This window comes from Crocuta crocuta, unplaced genomic scaffold, assembly GCF_008692635.1.
Source record: "Crocuta crocuta isolate KB4526 unplaced genomic scaffold, BGI_CrCroc_1.0 scaffold179, whole genome shotgun sequence".
NCBI lineage: Eukaryota > Metazoa > Chordata > Mammalia > Carnivora > Hyaenidae > Crocuta > Crocuta crocuta.
Window position 1 is genome coordinate 3,223,358 of NW_027551568.1, and position 12,390 is coordinate 3,235,747.

Genomic DNA, 12,390 nt, shown 5'->3' on the forward strand with positions numbered 1-12,390 from the left:
CCCCCATTAAGCACCTTCTTCCTGTTCATCCACCTTGTCTGTGCGTTGAAAATCTCTCCAGAAGAGAGGGCGCCTCCGGCCTTCCAGAAGCTCGGTGCTGCAGGGTCTGGCAGTCGTTTTACTCTGCGAAGGGAGGCCAAGCCTTCACCCCTGGGGAGGCAAGCTAGCAGCCGCGCCGGTTGGTGAGGTTGTTGCCTTGGGGCTTTGCTGGGAGAGTCCTCTACCCAAAACTTTCTCTCCCGCTGAGGTCCAGATTGATTGGACTTCTGGGGATTTGCTTCACGATCAATACTATTACAATTAAACCAGAAATAGTAATCAAAAGCTCTAACAAGCAAAATTAGAAAGGGGGGAGATTAGTTTGAACAGTTTGTCCAGAGCTCCCTGGCAGCCAGAGTAAAAAGAGAAACGTGCCTGGCTACAGATTCCTTGTCTGAGAATTTTTTGAGTTTTAAAAGGCTCTGCCCTTCCCAAATGTAAATGTATTTTAAAATACTAAAAATTTACATTTCTAGGGAACAAATGCTTGCTCCCTTGGCCCCCCTCCCCCACATGGTCTAATAATGTAACTGGCCCCTTTCTCCAGTCTACAGTGAGAATCTCCGCTTAGAACCTTTTGGTGCCTGGGAAGTGTTAAACGTTCAGCACCAGCTCTCGGCTCCTGTGTGGGGTCTGCAGAACCTTCCTGATTCACTCCTGCTTCCTTGTGTCCCCAGAGCAGCCCTGCCAGGAGGATGCCCCCTCTCCTCAGAAGCGTCCTGAGTCAGGCGGGGAGGTGGGTGTGTGCCAGGAGCCCGGTGCCCGTGCTCGTACTCGGCTGAGGCTCCAGCCAAGGGCTTCAGATTCCTGCACAGCGGCGCGCGCCCTGCCGCGACCAGATGCTTTGGAGGGAGGTGGCCTTTGTTCTGAAACTTGAAACACAGGCTCCGGTAGGTGGACATTGAAGGGAAGACGCTACGGAACAGGCAGAAGGTGGAATGCGCTGTGGGCGGCCACCAGATCCTTGTGAGTGGACGGGGGGGGGCTGCTGCGTGGGGACGAGGGACAGAATGAAGCGGGAGAGATGGAAACCGACGGCAAAGCCATGCCGAGGAGTCCCACTGCATCCTGGAGGCAACGAGGAGCCATAGGTGGCTGTTGGGTGAGGGATGCCAGGAGGGGCTCGAGCAGCGGGGTCTGCCCGCAGGTTGGGGTGTTGAGGGGCTGGAGGAGCAGCCGAGGGGGGCCCTGCAGCGGGTGGAAGGGGGAAGCGTCCCTTCCCTGGGTGGCTGCTGAGTCCTGGGGCTCTGCGGTCCCTCAGCGTCCCTCTTCCACTGTCTGGCCCTGCGCCTGTTGCTTAGTAACGGGAAAAGCGCTGTGCACTGGACGCCCACGCGGTTCCATCCCTGGAGGAGACGCTGCGCGTGAATCTTGCACAATAGCTTCTGCCCGGGGCCGCCTCCCCCGCTGCCCCGAGCGGGGTCTCCTTCCCTGGGCTCCTGCCACCCCAGCCTCCGGCTCTGAACTGGTTGCTGGTCTAGCACGGACCCCGTGCCATGCCCCTGGGGTGGCCCTGAGCCCTGCTGCCCTGGGCGAAGCGTGCCACTCCCCTGATGCGTGTCCTGGGCGAGCTGTGTCCCCTCTCTGGGCCTTGGGATCTGGGTGTGGCTGTGGTCTGGGATGGGACAGGCAGAAGTGGGGGTGGAGTGGAGGGCTGCTTTGTCCCAGCTGAGGAGCCCCAGGGCCCCCCCCCTCCCAGCCACCCCGGTCTGTGCCTTTCCAGCTGGGCTCAGCCCTACGGGGCGCAGATGAGCTCACACCCAGAACCTGGGGTCACACTGGCAGCTGGGACCTGGAGGCCCCTCCAGAGCCAGGAGGGGTGGTGCACCCCCAGCAGGAAGGGGGGAGGGCGTAAGGGGCCACAGCCCTTCCGTCTGAGACTCGAAGTCTGTGGCCCTTTGGGCTTCCACGTCTTCTGGCCGAAAGAGGCCGCACTGGTCAGGTGCTCAGGGGTGAGCTTGGGGCCGTGGAGCTCCCAGGCTCCCCCAGAGCCGTGGCCCAGGGAAGGGGCTGACTCCGGGAGGCTGTGTGCCTGCTGGGGTCCGGTGGCTGCTTTGTGTCCTTAATGGGGTGCCTCTGCCTTGGGTGGGGCCGCCTTGTGGGGTGCTGCGGCCCCCAGGAGACAACACGCCCTCAGCCCTGCGCCTCACACCCCTGCGCTGCAGTCAGGGTGGGGGTCGCCCGCTCAGCGCTGAGCCCGGTGCGTTGGGGCTCACTTGATCGCGGTTTCTCTCTCCCGGCCGCTGCTCCAGGCTCTTCCGCTCAGTTCCAGCTTTCAGAGAAATGACAGGCCCCGCTCAGAACGGGTCAGGCATTTTTAAATTTTAGAACTCCGTTAGTTCCATGCTTTCATGCTTTTTTTTTTAGTGTTTAGTTTTGAGAGAGAGAGACAGCATGTGAGCAGGGGAGGGGCAGAGAGAGAGGGAGACACAGAACCTGAAGCAGCTCCAGGCTCCGAGCAGGCAGCACAGAGCCTGACATGGGGCTTGAACTCAACAAACCACAAGATCATGACCTGAGCCAAAGTGGGACACTTAACTGACTGAGCCGCCCGAGCGACCCCCGGCTCCATGCTTTCAAAAGTCAATCTCAGGTTCAACTCAGAGCCCTTCTCAGCTCCCCGACCCGGTTTGACCTGGGGGGCAGCGGGTGAGGGTGGGTCTGCACCCCATGACCGTGGCCTCCTCCCCATTCACAGCTGGGGTTCGAGGGTCCACCCTGCACGTCCTGTGCCCACGCAAGTTAGCGGCAGAGCTGAAGGCCTCATGACCATATCTGCCAGAGGAGGGAGCACCTTGGGGGAAACGGGAAGCTGTTTGGAACTTTCCGGAAAGGTCACGCTGGGGCAGTGGCCCAGGCTCAGCCCGCTGCTGCGACGGCAGAGCCAGTCCCCTTTGCTGACAGCTGTTGTCAGCAGGATTCATCACACGGGATTCTGTAGTGTCGTCCGCAAAGCTGTGCAGTTGTGTTTAGAAAGTGGCGATTACTGTTTCCATGGCAACAGCCCTCCCTGTCCGCGCTCTCGCCTCGAGTTCACAGCCCGCTATTAGCGACACTGTGCCCCAGGCGCACTGGGCTGGGTGTGAGGTCCCCGTCCTCCTGCGGACGAGGCTGGCACACTCTCCCGGACCCTCCCCTGGGGCCGGGCATGCGCCAGTGCAGTGGCAGGCAGAGTGGCGGTGTTGGCGATGTCCTCAGATGGCTTCCCGCGTCACAGCGTTCCGCCTCTTGTGCGTTTACTCGATTATCAAACACCCACGGCCCGTCGCCATTGGCTCCTCTCAGCCTCATATCAAGAGTGTGAGCCTGGGCTATTAGCCGCCTAGGATGCATCCCCATTGCACTGGGCACAGAGACGCCAAGTGACCAGCCCACAGTCGCACAGCCGGGGGGGGCAGCCTGGCTCCAAGGGCCATGCTTCTAACCACTGCTCCACCCTTCCCCCCTGCCCCCAGACCTCGACACAATGCCGCGTGGCCTGCTCCCTCGCTTGGCCCGTTTACAGAGAAGCAAACGAAGGCTCTGAGCCTGGTTTCTCGACCCTGATGCCACTGACAGTTGGGGCTGGATGCTTCTGGGCGGTGGGACGCCCCTGCGTGCCCCAGGGTGCTGAGCGTGCCCCTGGCCTCGCCCCCCACTCCCCGGGCCTGGGGCATGCCCCCTCCAGCGGGGACAGTCAAGAGAGTGTGTTGCCAGGTGTCCCCCGGGGAGAGGCGGTGACGTGGAGCTTACAGGGCGAGCCCGCGGGCGTCCAGAAAGGGCCAGCGTGTTGTCTCTGCGCTGCTGGGGACCCGCGGAGGTCGCAGGCTGGGGATGGGCGCTGGGTGCCTCCTGAGCTTGAGAAAGGAGGGTGTTCTCGCGGTCCCCACTCATTCATTCACCCGTGCGTGCGTGCGTGGGCCCGGCGTCCCCCGCACCTGGGGTCTTGGAGCCTCACTCTGTTCTTCGGGTGTTCGGTCCAGGGTTGGCTCGCGGATCGGAGCAGCGTGATAATTTAGGAAGAGCCAGAGCCTGACCAACGGCTCTGTGGGCGTTGAGTGTTTTTTTCTGAACACAGCATGACGCTGCCGTCTGCCCAGAAGAGCATCTGCGGGGCCCCCACCGTCCCCTTCCGCCCTGTGTCTGGCCTGCTTGGGGTGTCATTTAATGGGGTGGCCCCCCCACCCCCCCGGGAGGGGACGGGGCCCAGAGAGGACAGGGCTTGGCCTGGTGTGGCCCCATGAACAGCGGGGCCTGTCGCGCCCTGGGCTGCCCCCTCCACCTTGGGGAGCGGGGTCCCTGCTCTGCCCGACCCCCTCGGGCGAGCCCGGGACGGTGGGCTCCTGAGGGGCTGCTGGGCCGTGGGCGCCTTTGCCAGATGCCAGGTGCCTTGTCTCTGCTCCTCAGGACCTGCGGGCCCAGGCCCTGCCCAGATACGCGCGCACGCACACACACACACACGGACACATGCACGTGCACACACAGGGGCACACACACACATGGGCACACATGGACACACACGCACAGACACAGGGACACACACACAGGGACATGCGCGTGCACACTGGGACACACACACAGGGACAGGGACACACGTGCTCGCACACACACAGGGACACGCATACACACCCAGATATGTAGACACACAGACACACACACAGGGATGTGTGTCTGACACACCCAGATATACACACAGGGATGCACGCGCGCATACATAAACACACACGTGTGAATACACACAGGGACACACACCCAGATACGTACATACACACAGACACACATATAAGGATGTGCATCTGACACCCAGAGACACACACAAACACACCCGGATAGATACGTGCTCACACAGGCACACAGGGACGTGCGCGCACACACAGAGATATACACACAGGGATGTGTTCACACACAGATACAGACATATTCACATAGACAAACAGACACACATATAGACACACTCATAGAGGGACACATTCATACTGAAACACACACAGTCCTATGCACACACACATAGACACTCACAAATATACACAGACACATACAATATTCTCACGCACACGGTCACGTGGTTTGCACACTTGCACACGCACCCCAGTCAGGCGATGCTGCCGCTGTCTGTGCAGCTCGCCTGGCCTGTTCGTCCCCATCGTCCTTCAGTGCGGGTGACGCTCAGGCTCTGGAGGCCCTCGCGCTGAGGGGAGGGCCTGGGACCGGGGGGCCACTGAGCAGGCAGGGGCTTCCGGGGAGGGGCGGGGGGGCAGCGAGATCCCAGAAGGGACGGCAGAGGTGACAGCTCAGACCCCCCTAATCTCCTCGGGGGGCCGGTGGTCGGGTCAGTTAGGTCCAGTCTACTTCAAGACCGAGGAGGACAGATGGGGCCCCCAGACCGCTGCCCCCCCAGGGGCCCCCACCCTGCGGAGCCCTCTGGTCCGAGGACACGCCCACTGCCAGGCCCCCGCACCATCGTCCGCAGGGCAGGGCTCCGTCTGCTCCCAGCCCAGGCTGCACACAGTCAGTGCTCAATGCCTGCAGGGAGGCACCTCATGGTTTGTGTTTCGAACGCGTGCACCGGCTGGCGTGTCGCAGGGTCCCTCGGGCTCAGCCGGCTGGGCTGCCCCCTCCGTCCCCTCCCCCAGGCAGGCTGCAGGCCTTCTGTTCATGGAGACCCAGCTGTTCCCCCCCCCCCCCGCCGGCCACAGTGACGGTGTGAGCGTCCTGTTCTCTCTTCTAGGCTGTGGGGGCTGCGGCACCGAGATTAAGAATGGCCAGTCCCTGGTGGCCCTGGACAAGCACTGGCACTTGGGCTGTTTTAAGTGCGAGGCGTGCGGGAAGCAGCTGGACGCCGAGTACATCAGCAAGTGAGTGACGCCCTCCCGTGTCGGCCCACGCTGACTGCCCCCCGGCGTACCTGTGTCCCCGCCCAGCGCCCCCTCCCACCAGCCTCGCCTCTGAAGGGTTCTGTGGATCGAAGCAGAGTCCGTGGCCCCCACCTTCGTAAGCTGCCTCTCTGCACCCGGCCCTGGGTGCCCCCCCACCCCATGGCGCCTGGAGCGCCTGCTGAGCGCACAGTGGACGCTGGCTGCCTGCAGCAGCAGGGGTGGGGGCGCGAGGGCTGACCAGCCTCCGCTGCCGCGTGTGTGACGGTCCCTGGGCACCGGGCAGCTCCCCCCGGCCGACCCCGTGTCCCCAGGCGTGCAGCCCGGATGCAGTGGAGGCTGGTTTGGGGGGGGGTCGAAGGTGCATCTCACCAGAAGGCAGAGCAGCGGGAGCCCCTGGGGGGGTGAGTCAGCAGGAGTGGGAGCAGCTGGTTTCCGGGAAGGGGTGTGTGTGCCGGGATCGGTGGACTGAGTCAGGGGAGCCCCGCTGTGGCACAGAGTTAGGGGTGAGGGGAAACAGGCAGGCTCCTTCCTGAAGAGAGGGGGCTCTGCGGGCATCGCCCACGTGCCGTGACCGTCTCCTGGACGCTCTGCACGAGGCCACCCCTGGGGCAACGGGGGCGAAGGGCCCACGGGGTCCCCTCTGTGTCGATTCTCAGAGCTGCGTGTGAGTGTACACCTCTGTCAAAACAGAGCGTTTTCAGTTAAAGTCCCCAAGCCGAGAAGAGCCTCCGTCCCAGCTGATCTCGGGCGGGGGAGGGACCGGCCACGCCTCTGTCCTAGGAAAGGAAGGGGGTGAGCGAGTCCATGCAGGCAGCCCCGGGGGCCGAGCCCTTGCAGATAAAATCGGGTGCCCAGCCCCCAGTGCGCTCGCTGCCGTGGGAGCCCACCCACACCGCACGCTGTCACTCAGCAGCCTCCAGCCCTGTCCCAGAACTGATGGGAGGCTGCCTTGCTGTCGCCATAGACACGTGATCTTTGAGCCTCCTGGGTTCCGGGCACAACCGGGGTAACAGGGTCCCCGAGGTCAGCGGCATTTGAAAGTAGACCTGGAGGCTCAATGTCAATGTCCCCCCCCCACCCCCCACCCCGGAAGGAAGGGCTTGTCCTCTCTGAGGCTGTGGTTGGAGACACAGCCTGCACCCCAGCCCCGGGGACGTCGAACCCTCCACCACCCTGCGCCTCCTGCCTGGAGCCATGGGACCCACAGGGGGTCCCGAGCTTTGAGGGCAGGACGGCAGCATCAGCCATGTCTCCCAACAGCTGGAGAAATCTTACTCTGTCGGCGCCTGTAAACCTGTAGACCAATCACAGCCCAACTGGGAGGAACGCGGCGGCTTCAGCGGTGGGGGGAGATTCACAGGGGCGGCAGGCGCCCCGCGTGCCCGTGGCCTCCACGCCCGACTCCCGCTGGGCCGGGCCGAGGGGCCGAGGGGCGGAGGGGCAGCCCTGGTTAGCAAGGACAGCGGCCTCGGCCACCAAATCTCGAGTGCCTGCCCCGTGCTAGGCGCTGGCCACACCTTCTCTTCTTCAGATCTTCCCAGAACCTCTCGCATTTTACAGTTGGGGAAGCTGAGGCGCAGAGAGGTTCAGGGACCCGCCCAGGGACACACGGCTGGGCCATGGCGTTTGAGCGGCGGGCACCCTGTAGATACGCGTGCAGAGCGGCCCTCCCGCTCCCTCCCACGCAACCAGATGCCTCTGCCCCCACAGCCGGGGACAGTGAGGGTTGGGACCAACCCAGCACAAGTGCCAGGCCCGATGGGGGCACCTTCGTCACACGCCCTTTGTGGCCCGAGATTGTGTAGGGCAGCCCAGACCCCTTTGGGAGGGCGTAGGAAGCCACCTGCTGAGTGAGTAGCCGCTTCCCACCCAGATGCTGAATGTGGGACAGAATGAACCGGAAACCAGAGCCACGACTGCGGAAACGTCTTCAGTTTCCCAGATGTGGCTTTTATTTCCTCAGCTGAGCCTCCAGAGATGCTCAGCCGCTGGGTCCGGGGCTCCCTGCCTCTGCGTGCCTCAGTTTTCTGCCCCTGTGAAATGGGCCCATCTTCCCAGTGTTTCTTGGGGCTGGTGCGGTGGTGGAGGCGGTGTGCCGTGGCCCGAAGTGCCCAGGAAACACTGCCGTGGCTCATCTGGAGCAGGAGGAAGGGGGCATTGCCCTCTGACGTGGTCCCTCTCGTTGTGAGATCTCGGGGGCCCCGGGGTGAACCCCCCGTGCGTCCTGACTGCTCATCTCGTTGCAGGGACGGGCTGCCCTACTGCGAGGCCGACTACCACACCAAGTTCGGCATCCGCTGCGACGGCTGTGAGAAGTACATCACGGGGCACGTGCTGGAGGTGAGTGAGCCTCCGGGCGCCCGCTGGGCTCTGGGTCCGGTCCTGCTCCGTGCTTCCCGCGACGCCCCACGTTCCTGCGTGCATGTGCAAGGATGTGCGGCCCTGGCCTTTGCCTCCTCGTTCCTCTCAGCCTTCTGGGACCCGCTCGCTGAGGGCCACCTCCTCCAGGAAGCCCTCCCCGGACGTTCTCTCCTATGCCCTCCGCAAGCTGATGGGGTTGGTGGGAAGGGTTGAGATCTGGGTCCAGCCCTTCCGCCTCTAGATGGGGGTGTGAGACCTGGGGGAGTGGAAGGGAGCCCAGGAGGCAGGACCGTGTGCCCACAGGAAGCCCGGAGTGGCCCCCGCTGTGGGCCCAGTCACACAGCGGCCACGGGGCAGGCAGGCTTCCTGGGGCGCCCACAATCTTCTGATCCCGGTGGGAGTCACGTGACTGTGTCTCCTTGTGACAAAACACGTGTGTAATGCACTTCGGTACATTTGTTCACAAGAGACATCTCATGGGACGACCGGACCCCGGCCACCCGGTTCTCAGACCCCCCGCTGACCCCCCTACCCATTCTTCAGCCCCTCCTTGGCTTGGTGCTGGGGCCTGTCTGTGTCCGTGGGGAAGGCACATGTGACTGGGGACCTCAGGGGACAGGGAGGGGGTCACGGAGGAGCCCCCGGGGGCGGGAGCATGGGTGGGGCCCCACGGCCATCCCTGACAAAGGCTTTCGAGCCAGGGGGCGTCTGGGGATCAGGGACAGTGGGCCGAATGGGGTGCCCCTAGTGTCCCCAAGGATGGCCGCCCTGCCTGCACCCACAGCGAGTGCCTGGCCCACAAGTCGGGTCCCACGTGCTGCATTGGAGCCGTACCTCGAACACCGAGTTGCTTTTCTCAAAATTACACGTGACATCCGAGTGGCAGGGACAGTTGCTGCGAGCCCTCTGCCCCACCTCTTTTCACCCCAGCCCTCTCTTGCCCCCGCACTCCAGGGGCAGGAAGGGGAGAGGGGAGAGGGGTGTCACGCCCACCCTAGACGGCAGACCTGCCCCTCTCCTCATTCCCAGGGCTGGAAACCCTGGAGGCCAGCGTGGTGGGGGCAGCCCAGGCTCTGCGGAGGGGCCGGAGGATGGTTATAATCACACTCGCACGGAACTGCGGACAGTGTACAGAGCACGAATACGGGGAAAGTCGCTGATAATAGTGCGATCAGAGGCAGCTTCACTTCTTGGCTGGTTTCCTTCCGGGTTTTTCTCTCTTGGTGTAATTGTAGTTGAGACCAAACCATTTGCACAGCGTTATGTTCTGGTTTTGTCCAAGTCGCATTTCCTGTTGGGCAGGTTCCTCTGTTTTTGTTTTTGTTTTGTAAGATGGGCTTTTTAATATGTTTTAATCTTTATTTACCTTTTAATGTACTTTATTGTCAAGTGGGCTAACATCCAGTGTGTACAGGGTGCCCTTGGTTTTGGGGGTAGATTCCCGTGATGCATCGCTTACATACGACACCCAGTGCTCGCCCCAACAAGAGCCCTCCTCAGCGCCCGCCGCCCATTCAGGTGGGCCTTGCGTTAGATCGCTGGATTGGAACACAGCTCATGTGCGGCACAGGTGACCCCTTGAACGTGTGCCTCCCGGGCTGTCAGGATGTGCGGAGATGCACGCACTTTGTGCTGCTGTTTCCAGCACCTCGAGGAGAGCCTGTCCCGGCCCTGACACTGCGGGCTCCCTTCTAGACTTCCCTGTTGTGCACATTCACACGAAGGGGGTCGGACGGTGCGTGGCCCTGTGCGACGGGCCGCTCGCTCACGGGCTGGGGTTTTCTAGGCCCGTCCGTGTGCAAGCGTGTTTGGTCTTGCGCTGTCTTAGGCCGCTGGTTTCTGGTCGGGCATAGCACTGCGTCCTAGTTGTTGTTTTTGTTTTTGTTTTTTTTTACTACAATAAACAACACTGAGATGAACATTTTTTTTTTCGCATTTCTAATTTTTCTTAAGATTTATTCCCAGAAACATTGGTGCTCAGTCAACAACTAAGAACTTTACAAGAGTCCTGATGCTTACAAAATGCTTTCCGGAAAGATCATTCTAATCTGCCCTCTCCTCCGTGGAGCTCGGTGTCCCCACCCCCCGCGGCGAGTGTGGTCTTTATGTAGATTCTGAGCCGGTGGGGCAGCTGGGAGCGTGGGCTCCACTCGCTCTTGTGACTTTCTTCCAGCCCTTGAAGCTGGTCTTCCTGACGGTTGAGTGGACCCCAATGCCTGCATTATAGCTACTTTCTGTGCGCTGCCTGCTTACACGTGGCGTCTTCGTGGTCGTCAGCTCCTCGGGCGTGCGGGTCACGTGACCAAACTGTTGCCCTTTAGTCTGAGGGCCTGTTTCACCTGTTATCTTGGTGCTGGTCGCACGTGACGTTTATACTCACGCCCTCGAATCTGTGGGTGGAGGCTATGCCGTCTCTGGGGTTCTGCAAGGCACTATAAATATTGGGGACAGGGCCGCACCTGCCCCGCTGCCAGGGGTTCAAATCCTTTCTCTCTGTTCCCTGCGCGTTTGGTCTGGACTTTCCGCTCTCTCCTGGCGCCCCCCCCGTCCCCCCCCCGTGTGTGAACGTTGGTTTGCACTTTGTGTTACGTCTGTGCCCCCTGTGATACTCGACGGCCGAAAGCGGGGTGCGTCTCGGGCCCGGGGGGGCTGGGCTGTTCCTGCGGCACGCGTGTGGACCCAGCCTCTCTCCTGCCATCCGTGGGCTTGCGCCCCGGGGCGGGGATGGAGGCTTGACTCGAACCCTGCCGCCTGCCCTGAGCAAACACTGCGGGTCGAGAGAACGCTCCAGAGCCTCAGGGACTCAATGAGACGGCATCTGTGAGGTGTCCGCCGGCCCAGTGCTGGCCCCGTGGTAGATGATGGGTGCCAGGGGCTTCCTCATCGTCACCAGCAATCAGCAGGGCTCCCCTGGGTGGATCTGGGGGGAAGGTGACCCCATCTGCCCCGTGTGCGCCTGAGACTTAGCGCTGCGCCAAGTACAGACTGTGGGTTCGGCGCCTGCGAACGGCGCCCCTCCAGTGCATCCAGTGTGTCATCAGGAAGGGACCGTCCTAGTTGTGAAGAACAGAAGAACAGGTCTGGGCGTCCCCCCTCGTCAGCGGTGGATAAAGGGCCTCGCGGGGAAGATTAATGCTTTTGTCTCCGTCGCCGAGTTCCCTGGCGGGGCTGAGTCGGCGGCGGGCTCTGCGAAGCTCTGAGCAGCCTCCTCGCGAGGTGGCAGCTGCGGGCGGCAGAGACGAGCNTCCAGCCGACCTGCCTGGGGTGCGGCGCTGGAGAGGGGCGGTGGGCGCCGGCCGCCAGGACTGGGCTCTGCTGCGAGGACGCCGTGCAGGTAGGGAGCCTGGCCGGGCGTTTCCGAGGGCTGATGGGGAGGCTGAAGGAGCTGTGCCGGGTTGCAGGGGGGTGGGCGTGCGAGGAGCTGGGCCAGATCAGCCGGTGAGACCCTCTGACGCACCTGTCATCCCCACACCCCGTTTAGCCCTCCCGCGAGATGCTTGTCACACTCACAGCTTCCCTCTCCCCGGAGCCCGAGCCGGAGAGCAGCCCAGACCCCCCTCCCCGCCAGCGGAGCCATCAGTCTGTGCCGCGTCTGTGTGCGGTGGGCAGAGTGCCGTCTCAGTGCCGGGCGCCCGAGCCTGCCTGTCCGCCCCTGACATGTGCGCTCCGTGGCGACAGCGGGGCCCTTCCTCCCGCCTCCTTAGCTGCTCCTGAATGTGAAGCCTCCCCTTCCACATGTTTTCTAGAACCCTGCGTGTAGCTGCTGCATGCAGGGGTGCAGGCGGAGGAGCCCTGGGTCTGGTGGGGACTCGGAGGGGCTGCCTGCCCCCACCCTACTGCCGAGATGGACGTCGGGGAGGGTGGGAAGGGCTGGGGTGTGGGGGCAGGGGCGGCCCCCTGCAGGGCTGGCTCCAGGGAAAGAGCTAAAAGGTGGCTGAAGAATCGCCGGCCAGGGATAGCGTGTTAACCAGACCAGAGTTTGCTGAGGGGGTGCAGAGTGAGGGAGAGTCCCTGCCTCAGTCCTCAGCGTCACCCACCCCTGCCTCGTTCTCCCTTGGCTGGAATGCTGCCCTGCACAGGTGGGAGTGGGGGGGGGCAGGTGGGAGTGGGTGGGGGCAGGTGGGAGTGGGTGGGG

The 12,390-nt window shown here is 62.7% G+C and overlaps 1 protein-coding gene across 8 annotated transcripts in view; it reads left to right on the forward strand.

The window, feature by feature from the left end:
* The window catches only part of LOC144220329 (actin-binding LIM protein 2-like), an 87,758-nt gene that overhangs the window by 1,323 nt on the left and 74,045 nt on the right, over nt 1-12,390 (forward strand). For 6 of the 8 annotated variants that reach the window (XM_077750514.1, XM_077750507.1, XM_077750513.1 and 3 more), the window contains exon 1: nt 8,153-8,234. The gene's annotated coding sequence lies outside the window, so the exon portion shown is untranslated. Of the gene's footprint in view, nt 1-5,746; nt 5,874-8,140; nt 8,235-11,540; nt 11,590-12,390 lie in introns of those variants that run through there. The other 2 variants (XM_077750512.1, XM_077750506.1) reach the window with 2 other exon arrangements.